The sequence below is a fragment of the Pseudophryne corroboree genome, chromosome 11, assembly GCF_028390025.1.
Source record: "Pseudophryne corroboree isolate aPseCor3 chromosome 11, aPseCor3.hap2, whole genome shotgun sequence".
NCBI classification, from domain to species: domain Eukaryota; kingdom Metazoa; phylum Chordata; class Amphibia; order Anura; family Myobatrachidae; genus Pseudophryne; species Pseudophryne corroboree.
Window position 1 is genome coordinate 166200612 of NC_086454.1, and position 15929 is coordinate 166216540.

At 32.6% G+C, this 15929-nt stretch overlaps 8 non-coding genes across 8 annotated transcripts; all 8 read right to left on the bottom strand.

The window, feature by feature from the left end:
- Positions 1–1205: 1205 nt before the first annotated feature.
- TRNAI-AAU (transfer RNA isoleucine (anticodon AAU)) lies at positions 1206–1279 on the bottom strand. The gene has a single exon. It is a non-coding gene; the product is annotated as a tRNA-Ile (tRNA).
- Positions 1280–2867: 1588 nt separating this feature from the next.
- Positions 2868–2941, bottom strand: TRNAI-AAU (transfer RNA isoleucine (anticodon AAU)). The gene has a single exon. It is a non-coding gene; the product is annotated as a tRNA-Ile (tRNA).
- A 1588-nt stretch (positions 2942–4529) lies between these two features.
- On the bottom strand, positions 4530–4603 carry TRNAI-AAU (transfer RNA isoleucine (anticodon AAU)). The gene has a single exon. It is a non-coding gene; the product is annotated as a tRNA-Ile (tRNA).
- A 1588-nt stretch (positions 4604–6191) lies between these two features.
- TRNAI-AAU (transfer RNA isoleucine (anticodon AAU)) lies at positions 6192–6265 on the bottom strand. The gene has a single exon. It is a non-coding gene; the product is annotated as a tRNA-Ile (tRNA).
- Positions 6266–7853: 1588 nt separating this feature from the next.
- TRNAI-AAU (transfer RNA isoleucine (anticodon AAU)) lies at positions 7854–7927 on the bottom strand. Its single transcript has one exon. It is a non-coding gene; the product is annotated as a tRNA-Ile (tRNA).
- Positions 7928–9506: 1579 nt separating this feature from the next.
- Positions 9507–9580, bottom strand: TRNAI-AAU (transfer RNA isoleucine (anticodon AAU)). The gene has a single exon. It is a non-coding gene; the product is annotated as a tRNA-Ile (tRNA).
- Positions 9581–11168: 1588 nt separating this feature from the next.
- Positions 11169–11242, bottom strand: TRNAI-AAU (transfer RNA isoleucine (anticodon AAU)). Its single transcript has one exon. It is a non-coding gene; the product is annotated as a tRNA-Ile (tRNA).
- A 3052-nt stretch (positions 11243–14294) lies between these two features.
- Positions 14295–14368, bottom strand: TRNAI-AAU (transfer RNA isoleucine (anticodon AAU)). The gene has a single exon. It is a non-coding gene; the product is annotated as a tRNA-Ile (tRNA).
- Between the last annotated feature and the right edge of the window lie 1561 nt (positions 14369–15929).

Consider the following 15929-nt stretch of genomic DNA (forward strand, 5'->3'; position numbering starts at 1 on the left):
TGAATAACTTTTAACACAAAAAAATATATATTGGGGAAGTAGCTTAATGTGCCCATTGGAAATAAAGAATGCTAGCCCATTTTGGAATGCAAAGCTTAAGAAAATACAAACTTCAATCCATAGGAAAGCACTTTTTATTCAGTCTACACTCTGTAATCATACTATAGCTTAATTTACAAATTGTGATGTCATTATCAGACTTAACTCACAAGAGACTTTCATCCTTGGTCTATAAAAAAGGCAGTCATCTGTTATAAAGCTTGAAACAATTGTAAGTGGCTGATATGCAAATATGGAAATACAGAAAAACTGTCAATTCAATGCTAGGATAACATAAGGGGTGATGCTCCAACTGAAATTGGTCCTAGGCATTTAGGTTTCTAGTATCTATCTTCTCCTTTAAAAAATAGGTTACTTTTTATATATTATCATTGGGTTTGGACAAATATTCTACATAATACCTATTGCATCCCTGAGCTTATTAGAAACTTGAAATAATATATATAAAGTATTGAATTTCTTTTCTTTGTATTTAAAAGATGAGTGCACTTCAGTAGATGCCATTGCTCAGGTGAGGGTTCCATGGTGTAATTGTTAGCACCTTGGACTTTGAATCTAGTAATCTGAGTTCATATCTCGTGGGAGCTAACATTGTTTATTTTCCTTTTGTTCAAAGCTCCATTTTCATTCAATGTATGAGTATTGCAAATCTTCATTTAAAATTCATATAAATTCCATCATCTTCAGTGGTGTCCTTTGTTTAAACTCATTTTTAAACTTAGCAAATCAGAAGTATGTCAAATATTTGGAAATAAGAAAAGATGCAATAAGAATGCAGAGATCCATTACTTGTGCTCTGGTCTTTGGAAATTCTCCATTTTTTTTTACTTCAGTGTGCACTAATGAGAGGGGAGCACATATCTTCTTCTTCTTCTAGTAACACCTAGTGCCCTCTATGTTTGAGCAGCAATATAATAACTGATTAATTTGCCCTTGCATATCTTAGTTATGCCATATTGCTTGATTTGAGACAAAAGTCACTGAGCCATGTAGAGAAAAATCTTCATCAGCCAAAGGATGACACTCCCACTGGCTTCTGATATGTATTTGAAGAGATTTTGTGATATATGTGTCTATGATGTTTTCAAGTATTCATGCACTCCACCGATGAGCTTATTCCATTCTTGTCCATCAAGAAAAGCAAATGGCCCATATGGGGATCGAACCCGTGACCTTGGCTTTATTAGCATCACGCTCTAACCAACTGAGCTAACCAGCCACAGATATCACTGCAAGCAAACACAAAACTGGCAAATGTACCTCAAAGCACAGATCATATTTTGTTTTTATAGCATTTCATTTTTCAAAAAAAAGCTTAAGCCATAGAGTCACTTGAAGCATGGGTATCATAAAAATGCTCCAGTTTCTTTCCACATTACAAAATAAAAATAAATATTAGATAGGATAATAACAAAGATTAAGGCATCTACTAATAGTATAAAAATAGACAATTTAGACAAGGAGTATATGCAAATCTAAGCAAAATCAATCTAAAAAATCTAATACACAATTTTTAATTGTAAATTTACAGATTGTTGAAAAAGATAATCCAGGATGTAATCCATCATGTATTAAATTTAGTATGTTTTACCAAGTTGTGTATGAATAACTTTTAACACAAAAAAATATATATTGGGGAAGTAGCTTAATGTGCCCATTGGAAATAAAGAATGCTAGCCCATTTTGGAATGCAAAGCTTAAGAAAATACAAACTTCAATCCATAGGAAAGCACTTTTTATTCAGTCTACACTCTGTAATCATACTATAGCTTAATTTACAAATTGTGATGTCATTATCAGACTTAACTCACACGAGACTTTCATCCTTGGTCTATAAAAAAGGCAGTCCTCTGTTATAAAGCTTGAAACAATTGTAAGTGGCTGATATGCAAATATGGAAATACAGAAAAACTGTCAATTCAATGCTAGGATAACATAAGGGGTGATGCTCCAACTGAAATTGGTCCTAGGCATTTAGGTTTCTAGTATCTATCTTCTCCTTTAAAAAATAGGTTACTTTTTATATATTATCATTGGGTTTGGACAAATATTCTACATAATACCTATTGCATCCTTGAGCTTATTAGAAACTTGAAATAATATATATAAAGTATTGAATTTCTTTTCTTTGCATTTAAAAGATGAGTGCACTTCAGTAGATGCCATTGCTCAGGTGAGGGTTCCATGGTGTAATTGTTAGCACCCTGGACTTTGAATCTAGTAATCTGAGTTCATATCTCGTGGGAGCTAACATTGTTTATTTTCCTTTTGTTCAAAGCTCCATTTTCATTCAATGTATGAGTATTGCAAATCTTCATTTAAAATTCATATAAATTCCATCATCTTCAGTGGTGTCCTTTGTTTAAACTCATTTTTAAACTTATCAAATCAGAAGTATGTCAAATATTTGGAAATAAGAAAAGATGCAATAAGAATGCAGAGATCCATTACTTGTGCTCTGGTCTTTAGAAATTCTCCATTTTTTTTTACTTCAGTGTGCACTAATGAGAGGGGAGCACATATCTTCTTCTTCTTCTAGTAACACCTAGTGCCCTCTATGTTTGAGCAGCAATATAATAACTAATAAATTTGCCCTTGCATATCTTAGTTATGCCATATTGCTTGATTTGAGACAAAAGTCACTGAGCCATGTAGAGAAAAATCTTCATCAGCCAAAGGATGACACTCCCACTGGCTTCTGATATGTATTTGAAGAGATTTTGTGATATATGTGTCTATGATGTTTTCAAGTATTCATGCACTCCACCGATGAGCTTATTCCATTCTTGTCCATCAAGAAAAGCAAATAGCCCATACTGGGATCAAACCCGTGACCTTGGCGTTATTAGCACCACGCTCTAACCAACTGAGCTAACCAGCCACAAATATCACTGCAAGCAAACACAAAACTGGCAAATGTACCTCAAAGCACAGATCATATTTTGTTTTTATAGCATTTCATTTTTCCAAAAAAAGCTTAATCCATAGAGTCACTTGAAGCATGGGTATCATAAAAATGCTCCAGTTTCTTTCCACATTACAAAATAAAAATAAATATTAGATAGGATAATAACAAAGATTAAGGCATCTACTAATAGTATAAAAATAGACAATTTAGACAAGGAGTATATGCAAATCTAAGCAAAATCAATCTAAAAAATCTAATACACAATTTTTAATTGTAAATTTACAGATTGTTGAAAAAGATAATCCAGGATGTAATCCATTATGTATTAAATTTAGTATGTTTTACCAAGTTGTGTATGAATAACTTTTAACACAAAAAAATATATATTGGGGAAGTAGCTTAATGTGCCCATTGGAAATAAAGAATGCTAGCCCATTTTGGAATGCAAAGCTTAAGAAAATACAAACTTCAATCCATAGGAAAGCACTTTTTATTCAGTCTACACTCTGTAATCATACTATAGCTTAATTTACAAATTGTGATGTCATTATCAGACTTAACTCACAAGAGACTTTCATCCTTGGTCTATAAAAAAGGCAGTCCTCTGTTATAAAGCTTGAAACAATTGTAAGTGGCTGATATGCAAATATGGAAATACAGAAAAACTGTCAATTCAATGCTAGGATAACATAAGGGGTGATGCTCCAACTGAAATTGGTCCTAGGCATTTAGGTTTCTAGTATCTATCTTCTCCTTTAAAAAATAGGTTACTTTTTATATATTATCATTGGGTTTGGACAAATATTCTACATAATACCTATTGCATCCCTGAGCTTATTAGAAACTTGAAATAATATATATAAAGTATTGAATTTCTTTTCTTTGCATTTAAAAGATGAGTGCACTTCAGTAGATGCCATTGCTCAGGTGAGGGTTCCATGGTGTAATTGTTAGCACCTTGGACTTTGAATCTAGTAATCTGAGTTCATATCTCGTGGGAGCTAACATTGTTTATTTTCCTTTTGTTCAAAGCTCCATTTTCATTCAATGTATGAGTATTGCAAATCTTCATTTAAAATTCATATAAATTCCATCATCTTCAGTGGTGTCCTTTGTTTAAACTCATTTTTAAACTTAGCAAATCAGAAGTATGTCAAATATTTGGAAATAAGAAAAGATGCAATAAGAATGCAGAGATCCATTACTTGTGCTCTGGTCTTTGGAAATTCTCCATTTTTTTTTACTTCAGTGTGCACTAATGAGAGGGGAGCACATATCTTCTTCTTCTTCTAGTAACACCTAGTGCCCTCTATGTTTGAGCAGCAATATAATAACTGATTAATTTGCCCTTGCATATCTTAGTTATGCCATATTGCTTGATTTGAGACAAAAGTCACTGAGCCATGTAGAGAAAAATCTTCATCAGCCAAAGGATGACACTCCCACTGGCTTCTGATATGTATTTGAAGAGATTTTGTGATATATGTGTCTATGATGTTTTCAAGTATTCATGCACTCCACCGATGAGCTTATTCCATTCTTGTCCATCAAGAAAAGCAAATGGCCCATATGGGGATCGAACCCGTGACCTTGGCTTTATTAGCACCACGCTCTAACCAACTGAGCTAACCAGCCACAGATATCACTGCCAGCAAACACAAAACTGGCAAATGTACCTCAAAGCACAGATCATATTTTGTTTTTATAGCATTTCATTTTTCAAAAAAAAGCTTAAGCCATAGAGTCACTTGAAGCATGGGTATCATAAAAATGCTCCAGTTTCTTTCCACATTACAAAATAAAAATAAATATTAGATAGGATAATAACAAAGATTAAGGCATCTACTAATAGTATAAAAATAGACAATTTAGACAAGGAGTATATGCAAATCTAAGCAAAATCAATCTAAAAAATCTAATACACAATTTTTAATTGTAAATTTACAGATTGTTGAAAAAGATAATCCAGGATGTAATCCATCATGTATTAAATTTAGTATGTTTTACCAAGTTGTGTATGAATAACTTTTAACACAAAAAAATATATATTCGGGAAGTAGCTTAATGTGCCCATTGGAAATAAAGAATGCTAGCCCATTTTGGAATGCAAAGCTTAAGAAAATACAAACTTCAATCCATAGGAAAGCACTTTTTATTCAGTCTACACTCTGTAATCATACTATAGCTTAATTTACAAATTGTGATGTCATTATCAGACTTAACTCACAAGAGACTTTCATCCTTGGTCTATAAAAAAGGCAGTCCTCTGTTATAAAGCTTGAAACAATTGTAAGTGGCTGATATGCAAATATGGAAATACAGAAAAACTGTCAATTCAATGCTAGGATAACATAAGGGGTGATGCTCCAACTGAAATTGGTCCTAGGCATTTAGGTTTCTAGTATCTATCTTCTCCTTTAAAAAATAGGTTACTTTTTATATATTATCATTGGGTTTGGACAAATATTCTACATAATACCTATTGCATCCCTGAGCTTATTAGAAACTTGAAATAATATATATAAAGTATTGAATTTCTTTTCTTTGCATTTAAAAGATGAGCGCACTTCAGTAGATGCCATTGCTCAGGTGAGGGTTCCATAATGTAATTGTTAGCACCCTTGACTTTGAATCTAGTAATCTGAATTCATATCTCGTGGGAGCTAACATTGTTTATTTTCCTCTTGTTCAAAGCTCCATTTTCATTCAATGTATGAGTATTGCAAATCTTCATTTAAAATTCATATAAATTCCATCATCTTCAGTGGTGTCCTTTGTTTAAACTCATTTTTAAACTTATCAAATCAGAAGTATGTCAAATATTTGGAAATAAGAAAAGATGCAATAAGAATGCAGAGATCCATTACTTGTGCTCTGGTCTTTAGAAATTCTCCATTTTTTTTTACTTCAGTGTGCACTAATGAGAGGGGAGCACATATCTTCTTCTTCTTCTAGTAACACCTAGTGCCCTCTATGTTTGAGCAGCAATATAATAACTAATTAATTTGCCCTTGCATATCTTAGTTATGCCATATTGCTTGATTTGAGACAAAAGTCACTGAGCCATGTAGAGAAAAATCTTCATCAGCCAAAGGATGACACTCCCACTGGCTTCTGATATGTATTTGAAGAGATTTTGTGATATATGTGTCTATGATGTTTTCAAGTATTCATGCACTCCACCGATGAGCTTATTCCATTTTTGTCCATCAAGAAAAGCAAATGGCCCATACGGGGATCGAACCCGTGACCTTGGCGTTATTAGCACCATGCTCTAACCAACTGAGCTAACCAGCCACAGATATCACTACAAGCAAACACAAAACTGGCAAATGTACCTCAAAGCACAGATCATATTTTGTTTTTATAGCATTTCATTTTTCAAAAAAAAGCTTAAGCCATAGAGTCACTTGAAGCATGGGTATCATAAAAATGCTCCAGTTTCTTTCCACATTACAAAATAAAAATAAATATTAGATAGGATAATAACAAAGATTAAGGCATCTACTAATAGTATAAAAATAGACAATTTAGACAAGGAGTATATGCAAATCTAAGCAAAATCAATCTAAAAAATCTAATACACAATTTTTAATTGTAAATTTACAGATTGTTGAAAAAGATAATCCAGGATGTAATCCATTATGTATTAAATTTAGTATGTTTTACCAAGATGTGTATGAATAACTTTTAACACAAAAAAATATATATTGGGGAAGTAGCTTAATGTGCCCATTGGAAATAAAGAATGCTAGCCCATTTTGGAATGCAACGCTTAAGAAAATACAAACTTCAATCCATAGGAAAGCACTTTTTATTCAGTCTACACTCTGTAATCATACTATAGCTTAATTTACAAATTTTGATGTCATTATCAGACTTAACTCAAAAGAGACTTTCATCCTTGGTCTATAAAAAAGGCAGTCCTCTGTTATAAAGCTTGAAACAATTGTAAGTGGCTGATATGCAATTATGGAAATACTGAAAAACTGTCAATTCAATGCTAGGATAACATAAGGGGTGATGCTCCAACTGAAATTGGTCCTAGGCATTTAGGTTTCTAGTATCTATCTTCTCCTTTAAAAAATAGGTTACTTTTTATATATTATCATTGGGTTTGGACAAATATTCTACATAATACCTATTGCATCCCTGAGCTTATTAGAAACTTGAAATAATATATATAAAGTATTGAATTTCTTTTCTTTGCATTTAAAAGATGAGCACACTTCAGTAGATGCCATTGCTCAGGTGAGGGTTCCATGGTGTAATTGTTAGCACCCTGGACTTTGAATCTAGTAATCTGAGTTCATATCTCGTGGGAGCTAACATTGTTTATTTTCCTTTTGTTCAAAGCTCCATTTTCATTCAATGTATGAGTATTGCAAATCTTCATTTAAAATTCATATAAATTCCATCATCTTCAGTGGTGTCCTTTGTTTAAACTCATTTTTAAACTTATCAAATCAGAAGTATGTCAAATATTTGGAAATAAGAAAAGATGCAATAAGAATGCAGAGATCCATTACTTGTGCTCTGGTCTTTAGAAATTCTCCATTTTTTTTTACTTCAGTGTGCACTAATGAGAGGGGAGCACATATCTTCTTCTTCTTCTAGTAACACCTAGTGCCCTCTATGTTTGAGCAGCAATATAATAACTAATTAATTTGCCCTTGCATATCTTAGTTATGCCATATTGCTTGATTTGAGACAAAAGTCACTGAGCCATGTAGAGAAAAATCTTCATCAGCCAAAGGATGACACTTCCACTGGCTTCTGATATGTATTTGAAGAGATTTTGTGATATATGTGTCTATGATGTTTTCAAGTATTCATGCACTCCACCGATGAGCTTATTCCATTCTTGTCCATCAAGAAAAGCAAATGGCCCATATGGGGATCGAACCCGTGACCCTGGCGTTATTAGCACCACGCTCTAACCAACTGAGCTAACCGGCCACAGATATAACTGCAAGCAAACACAAAACTGGCAAATATATCTCAAAGCACAGATCATATTTTGTTTTTATAGCATTTCATTTTTCAAAAAAAAGCTTAAGCCATAGAGTCACTTGAAGCATGGGTATCATAAAAATGCTCCAGTTTCTTTCCACATTACAAAATAAAAATAAATATTAGATAGGATAATAACAAAGATTAAGGCATCTAGTAATAGTATAAAAATAGACAATTTAGACTAGGAGTATATGCAAATCTAAGCAAAATCAATCTAAAAAATCTAATACACAATTTTTAATTGTAAATTTACAGATTGTTGAAAAAGATAATCCAGGATGTAATCCATTATGTATTAAATTTAGTATGTTTTACCAAGTTGTGTATGAATAACTTTTAACACAAAAAAATAAATATTGGGGAAGTAGCTTAATGTGCCTATTGGAAATAAAGAATGCTAGCCCATTTTGGAATGCAAAGCTTAAGAAAATACAAACTTCAATCCATAGGAAAGCACTTTTTATTCAGTCTACACTCTGTAATCATACTATAGCTTAATTTACAAATTGTGATGTCATTATCAGACTTAACTCACAAGAGACTTTCATCCTTGGTCTATAAAAAAGGCAGTCCTCTGTTATAAAGCTTGAAACAATTGTAAGTGGCTGATATGCAAATATGGAAATACAGAAAAACTGTCAATTCAATGCTAGGATAACATAAGGGGTGATGCTCCAACTGAAATTGGTCCTAGGCATTTAGGTTTCTAGTATCTATCTTCTCCTTTAAAAAATAGGTTACTTTTTATATATTATCATTGGGTTTGGACAAATATTCTACATAATACCTATTGCATCCCTGAGCTTATTTGAAACTTGAAATAATATATATAAAGTATTGAATTTCTTTTCTTTGCATTTAAAAGATGAGCGCACTTCAGTAGATGCCATTGCTCAGGTGAGGGTTCCATGGTGTAATTGTTAGCACCCTGGACTTGGAATCTAGTAATCTGAGTTCATATCTCGTGGGAGCTAACATTGTTTATTTTCCTTTTGTTCAAAGCTCCATTTTCATTCAATGTATGAGTATTGCAAATCTTCATTTAAAATTCATATAAATTCCATCATCTTCAGTGGTGTCCTTTGTTTAAACTCATTTTTAAACTTATCAAATCAGAAGTATGTCAAATATTTGGAAATAAGAAAAGATGCAATAAGAATCCATTACTTCTGCTCTGGTCTTTAGAAATTCTCCATTTTTTTTACTTCAGTGTGCACTAATGAGAGGGGAGCACATATCTTCTTCTTCTTCTAGTAACACCTAGTGCCCTCTATGTTTGAGCAGCAATATAATAACTGATTAATTTGCCCTTGCATATCTTAGTTATGCCATATTGCTTGATTTGAGACAAAAGTCACTGAGCCATGTAGAGAAAAATCTTCATCAGCCAAAGGATGACACTCCCACTGGCTTCTGATATGTATTTGAAGAGATTTTGTGATATATGTGTCTATGATGTTTTCAAGTATTCATGCACTCCACGGATGAGCTTATTCCATTCTTGTCCATCAAGAAAAGCAAATGGCCCATACGGGGATCGAACCCGAGACCTTGGCGTTATTAGCACCACGCTTTAACCGACTGAGCTAACCTGCCACAGATGTTACTGCAAGCAAACACAAAACTGGCAAATGTACCTCAAAGCACAGATCTGATTTTGTTTTTATAGCATTTCATTTTTCAAAAAAAAGCTTAAGCCATAGAGTCACTTGAAGCATGGGTATCATAAAAATGCTCCAGTTTCTTTCCACATTACAAAATAAAAATAAATATTAGATAGGATAATAACAAAGATTAAGGCATCTAGTAATAGTATAAAAATAGACAATTTAGACTAGGAGTATATGCAAATCTAAGCAAAATCAATCTAAAAAATCTAATACACAATTTTTAATTGTAAATTTACAGATTGTTGAAAAAGATAATCCAGGATGTAATCCATTATGTATTAAATTTAGTATGTTTTACCAAGTTGTGTATGAATAACTTTTAACACAAAAAAATAAATATTGGGGAAGTAGCTTAATGTGCCTATTGGAAATAAAGAATGCTAGCCCATTTTGGAATGCAAAGCTTAAGAAAATACAAACTTCAATCCATAGGAAAGCACTTTTTATTCAGTCTACACTCTGTAATCATACTATAGCTTAATTTACAAATTGTGATGTCATTATCAGACTTAACTCACAAGAGACTTTCATCCTTGGTCTATAAAAAAGGCAGTCCTCTGTTATAAAGCTTGAAACAATTGTAAGTGGCTGATATGCAAATATGGAAATACTGAAAAACTGTCAATTCAATGCTAGGATAACATAAGGGGTGATGCTCCAACTGAAATTGGTCCTAGGCATTTAGGTTTCTAGTATCTATCTTCTCCTTTAAAAAATAGGTTACTTTTTATATATTATCATTGGGTTTGGACAAATATTCTACATAATACCTATTGCATCCCTGAGCTTATTAGAAACTTGAAATAATATATATAAAGTATTGAATTTCTTTTCTTTGCATTTAAAAGATTAGCGCACTTCAGTTTATGCCGTTGCTCAGGTGAGGGTTCCATGGTGTAATTGCTAGCACCCTGGACTTTGAATCTAGTAATCTGAGTTCATATCTCATGGGAGCTAACATTGTTTATTTTCCTTTTGTTCAAAGCTCCATTTTCATTCAATGTATGAGTATTGCAAATCTTCATTTAAAATTCATATAAATTCCATCATCTTCAGTGGTGTCCTTTGTTTAAACTCATTTTTAAACTTATCAAATCAGAAGTATGTCAAATATTTGGAAATAAGAAAAGATGCAATAAGAATGCAGAGATCCATTACTTGTGCTCTGGTCTTTAGAAATTCTCCATTTTTTTTTACTTCAGTGTGCACTAATGAGAGGGGAGCACATATCTTCTTCTTCTTCTAGTAACACCTAGTGCCCTCTATGTTTGAGCAGCAATATAATAACTGATTAATTTGCCCTTGCATATCTTAGTTATGCCATATTGCTTGATTTGAGACAAAAGTCACTGAGCCACGTAGAGAAAAATCTTCATCAGCCAAAGGATGACACTCCCACTGTCTTCTGATATGTATTTGAAGAGATTTTGTGATATATGTGTCTATGATGTTTTCAAGTATTCATGCACTCCACCGATGAGCTTATTCCATTCTTGTCCATCAAGAAAAGCAAATAGCCCATACGGGGATCGAACCCGTGACCTTGGCGTTATTAGCACCACGCTCTAACCAACTGCGCTAACCGGCCACAGATATTACTGCAAGCACACACAAAACTGGCAAATATATCTCAAAGCACAGATCATATTTTGTTTTTATAGCATTTCATTTTTCAAAAAAAAGCTTAAGCCATAGAGTCACTTGAAGCATGGGTATCATAAAAATGCTCCAGTTTCTTTCCACATTACAAAATAAAAATAAATATTAGATAGGATAATTACAAAGATTAAGGCATCTAGTAATAGTATAAAAATAGACAATTTAGACTAGGAGTATATGCAAATCTAAGCAAAATCAATCTAAAAAATCTAATGCACAATTTTTAATTGTAAATTTACAGATTGTTGAAAAAGATATTCCCAGGATGTAATCCATTATGTATTAAATTTAGTATGTTTTACCAAGTTGTGTATGAATAACTTTTAACACAAAAAAATATATATTGGGGAAGAAGCTTAATGTGCCCATTGGAAATAAATAATGCTAGCCCATTTTGGAATGCAAAGCTTAAGAAAATACAAACTTCAATCCATAGGAAAGCACTTTTTATTCAGTCTACACTCTGTAATCATACTATAGCTTAATTTACAAATTGTGATGTCATTATCAGACTTAACTCACAAGAGACTTTCATCCTTGGTCTATAAAAAAGGCAATCATCTGTTATAAAGCTTGAAACAATTGTAAATGGCTGATATGCAAATATGGAAATACAGAAAAACAGTCAATTCAATGCTAGGATAACATAAGGGGTGATGCTCCAACTGAAATTGGTCCTAGGCATTTAGGTTTCTAGTATCTATCTTCTCCTTTAAAAAATAGGTTACTTTTTATATATTATCATTGGGTTTGGACAAATATTCTACATAATACCTATTGCATCCCTGAGCTTATTAGAAACTTGAAATAATATATATAAAGTATTGAATTTCTTTTCTTTGCATTTAAAAGATGAGCGCACTTCAGTAGATGCCATTGCTCAGGTGAGGGTTCCATGGTGTAATTGTTAGCAACCTTGACTTTGAATCTAGTAATCTGAGTTCATATCTCGTGGGAGCTAACATTGTTTATTTTCCTTTTGTTCAAAGCTCCATTTTCATTCAATGTATGAGTATTGCAAATCTTCATTTAAAATTCATATAAATTCCATCATCTTCAGTGGTGTCCTTTGTTTAAACTCATTTTTAAACTTATCAAATCAGAAGTATTTCAAATATTTGGAAATAAGAAAAGATGCAATAAGAATGCAGAGATCCATTACTTGTGCTCTGCTCTTTAGAAATTCTCCATTTTCTTTTACTTCAGTGTGCACTAATGAGAGGGGAGCACATATCTTCTTCTTCTTCTAGTAACACCTAGTGCCCTCTATGTTTGAGCAGCAATATAACTGTTTAATTTGCCCTTGCATATCTTACTTATGCCATATTGCTTGATTTGAGACAAAAGTCACTGAGCCATGTAGAGAAAAATCGCTCTAACCAACTGAGCTAACCATCCACAGATATCACTGCAAGCAAACACAAAACTGGCAAATGTACCTCAAAGCACAGATCATATTTTGTTTTTATAGCATTTCATTTTTCAAAAAAAAGCTTAAGCCATAGAGTCACTTGAAGCATGGGTATCATAAAAATGCTCCAGTTTCTTTCCACATTACAAAATAAAAAATAATATTAGATAGGATAATAACAAAGATTAAGGCATCTACTAATAGTATAAAAATAGACAATTTAGACAAGGAGTATATGCAAATCTAAGCAAAATCAATCTAAAAAATCTAATACACAATTTTTAATTGTAAATTTACAGATTGTTGAAAAAGATAATCCAGGAAGTAATCCATTATGTATTAAATTTAGTATGTTTTACCAAGTTGTGTATGAATAACTTTTAACACAAAAAAAATAAATATTGGGGAAGTAGCTTAATGTGCCTATTGGAAATAAAGAATGCTAGCCCATTTTGGAATGCAAAGCTTAAGAAAATACAAACTTCAATCCATAGGAAAGCACTTTTTATTCAGTCTACACTCTGTAATCATACTATAGCTTAATTTACAAATTGTGATGTCATTATCAGACTTAACTCACAAGAGACTTTCATCCTTGGTCTATAAAAAAGGCAGTCCTCTGTTATAAAGCTTGAAACAATTGTAAGTGGCTGATATGCAAATATGGAAATACAGAAAAACTGTCAATTCAATGCTAGGATAACATAAGGGGTGATGCTCCAACTGAAATTGGTCCTAGGCATTTAGGTTTCTAGTATCTATGTTCTCCTTTAAAAAATAGGTTACTTTTTATATATTATCATTGGGTTTGGACAAATATTCTACATAATACCTATTGCATCCCTGAGCTTATTAGAAACTTGAAATAATATATATAAAGTATTGAATTTCTTTTCTTTGCATTTAAAAGATGAGCGCACTTCAGTAGATGCCATTGCTCAGGAGAGGGTTCCATGGTGTAATTGTTAGCACCCTGGACTTGGAATCTAGTAATCTGAGTTCATATCTCGTGGGAGCTAACATTGTTTATTTTCCTTTTGTTCAAAGCTCCATTTTCATTCAATGTATGAGTATTGCAAATCTTCATTTAAAATTCATATAAATTCCATCATCTTCAGTGGTGTCCTTTGTTTAAACTAATTTTTAAGCTTATCAAATCAGAAGTATGTCAAATATTTGGAAATAAGAAAAGATGCAATAAGAATCCATTACTCGTGCTCTGGTCTTTAGAAATTCTCCATTTTTTTTACTTCAGTGTGCACTAATGAGAGGGGAGCACATATCTTCTTCTTCTTCTTCTAGTAACACCTAGTGCCCTCTATGTTTGAGCAGCAATATAATAACTGATTAATTTGCCCTTGCATATCTTAGTTATGCCATATTGCTTGATTTGAGACAAAAGTCACTGAGCCATGTAGAGAAAAATCTTCATCAGCCAAAGGATGACACTCCCACTGGCTTCTGATATGTATTTGAAGAGATTTTGTGATATATGTGTCTATGATGTTTTCAAGTGTTCATGCACTCCACCGATGAGCTTATTCCATTCTTGTCCATCAAGAAAAGCAAATGGCCCATACGGGGATCGAACCCATGACCTTGGCGTTATTAGCACCACGCTCTAACTAACTGAGCTAACCGGCCACAGATATTACTGCCAGCAAACACAAAACTGGCAAATGTACCTCAAAGCACAGATCTGATTTTGTTTTTATAGCATTTCATTTTTCAAAAAAAAGCTTAAGCCATAGAGTCACTTGAAGCATGGGTATCATAAAAATGCTCCAGTTTCTTTCCACATTACAAAATAAAAATAAATATTAGATAGGATAATAACAAAGATTAAGGCATCTACTAATAGTATAAAAATAGACAATTTATTCAAGGAGTATATGCAAATCTAAGCAAAATCAATCTAAAAAATCTAATACACAATTTTTAATTGTAAATTTACAGATTGTTGAAAAAGATAATCCCAGGATGTAATCCATTATGTATTAAATTTAGTATGTTTTACCAAGTTGTGTTTGAATAACTTTTAACACAAAAAAATATATATTGGGGAAGTAACTTAATGTGTCCATTGGAAATAAACAATGCTAGCCCATTTTGGAATGCAAAGCTTAAGAAAATACAAACTTCAATCCATAGGAAAGCACTTTTTATTCAGTCTACACTCTGTAATCATACTATAGCTTAATTTACAAATTGTGATGTCATTATCAGACTTAACTCACAAGAGACTTTCATCCTTGGTCTATAAAAAAGGCAGTCCTCTGTTATAAAGCTTGAAACAATTGTAAGTGGCTGATATGCAAATATGGAAATACAGAAAAACTGTCAATTCAATGCTAGGATAACATAAGGGGTGATGCTCCAACTGAAATTGGTCCTAGGCATTTAGGTTTCTAGTATCTATCTTCTCCTTTAAAAAATAGGTTACTTTTTATATATTATCATTGGGTTTGGACAAATATTCTACATAATACCTATTGCATCCCTGAGCTTATTAGAAACTTGAAATAATATATATAAAGTATTGAATTTCTTTTCTTTGCATTTAAAAGATGAGCGCACTTCAGTAGATGCCATTGCTCAGGTGAGGGTTCCATGGTGTAATTGTTAGCAACTTTGACTTTGAATCTAGTAATCTGAGTTCATATCTCGTGGGAGCTAACATTGTTTATTTTCCTTTTGTTCAAAGCTCCATTTTCATTCAATGTATGAGTATTGCAAATCTTCATTTAAAATTCATATAAATTCCATCATCTTCAGTGGTGTCCTTTGTTTAAACTCATTTTTAAACTTATCAAATCAGAAGTATTTCAAATATTTGGAAATAAGAAAAGATGCAATAAGAATGCAGAGATCCATTACTTGTGCTCTGCTCTTTAGAAATTCTCCATTTTCTTTTACTTCAGTGTGCACTAATGAGAGGGGAGCACATATCTTCTTCTTCTTCTAGTAACACCTAGTGCCCTCTATGTTTGAGCAGCAATATAACTGTTTAATTTGCCCTTGCATATCTTACTTATGCCATATTGCTTGATTTGAGACAAAAGTCACTGAGCCATGTAGAGAAAAATCGCTCTAACCAACTGAGCTAACCGGCCACAGATATCACTGCAAGCAAACACAAAACTGGCAAATGTACCTCAAAGCACAGATCATATTTTGTTTTTATAGCATTTAATTTTTCAAAAAA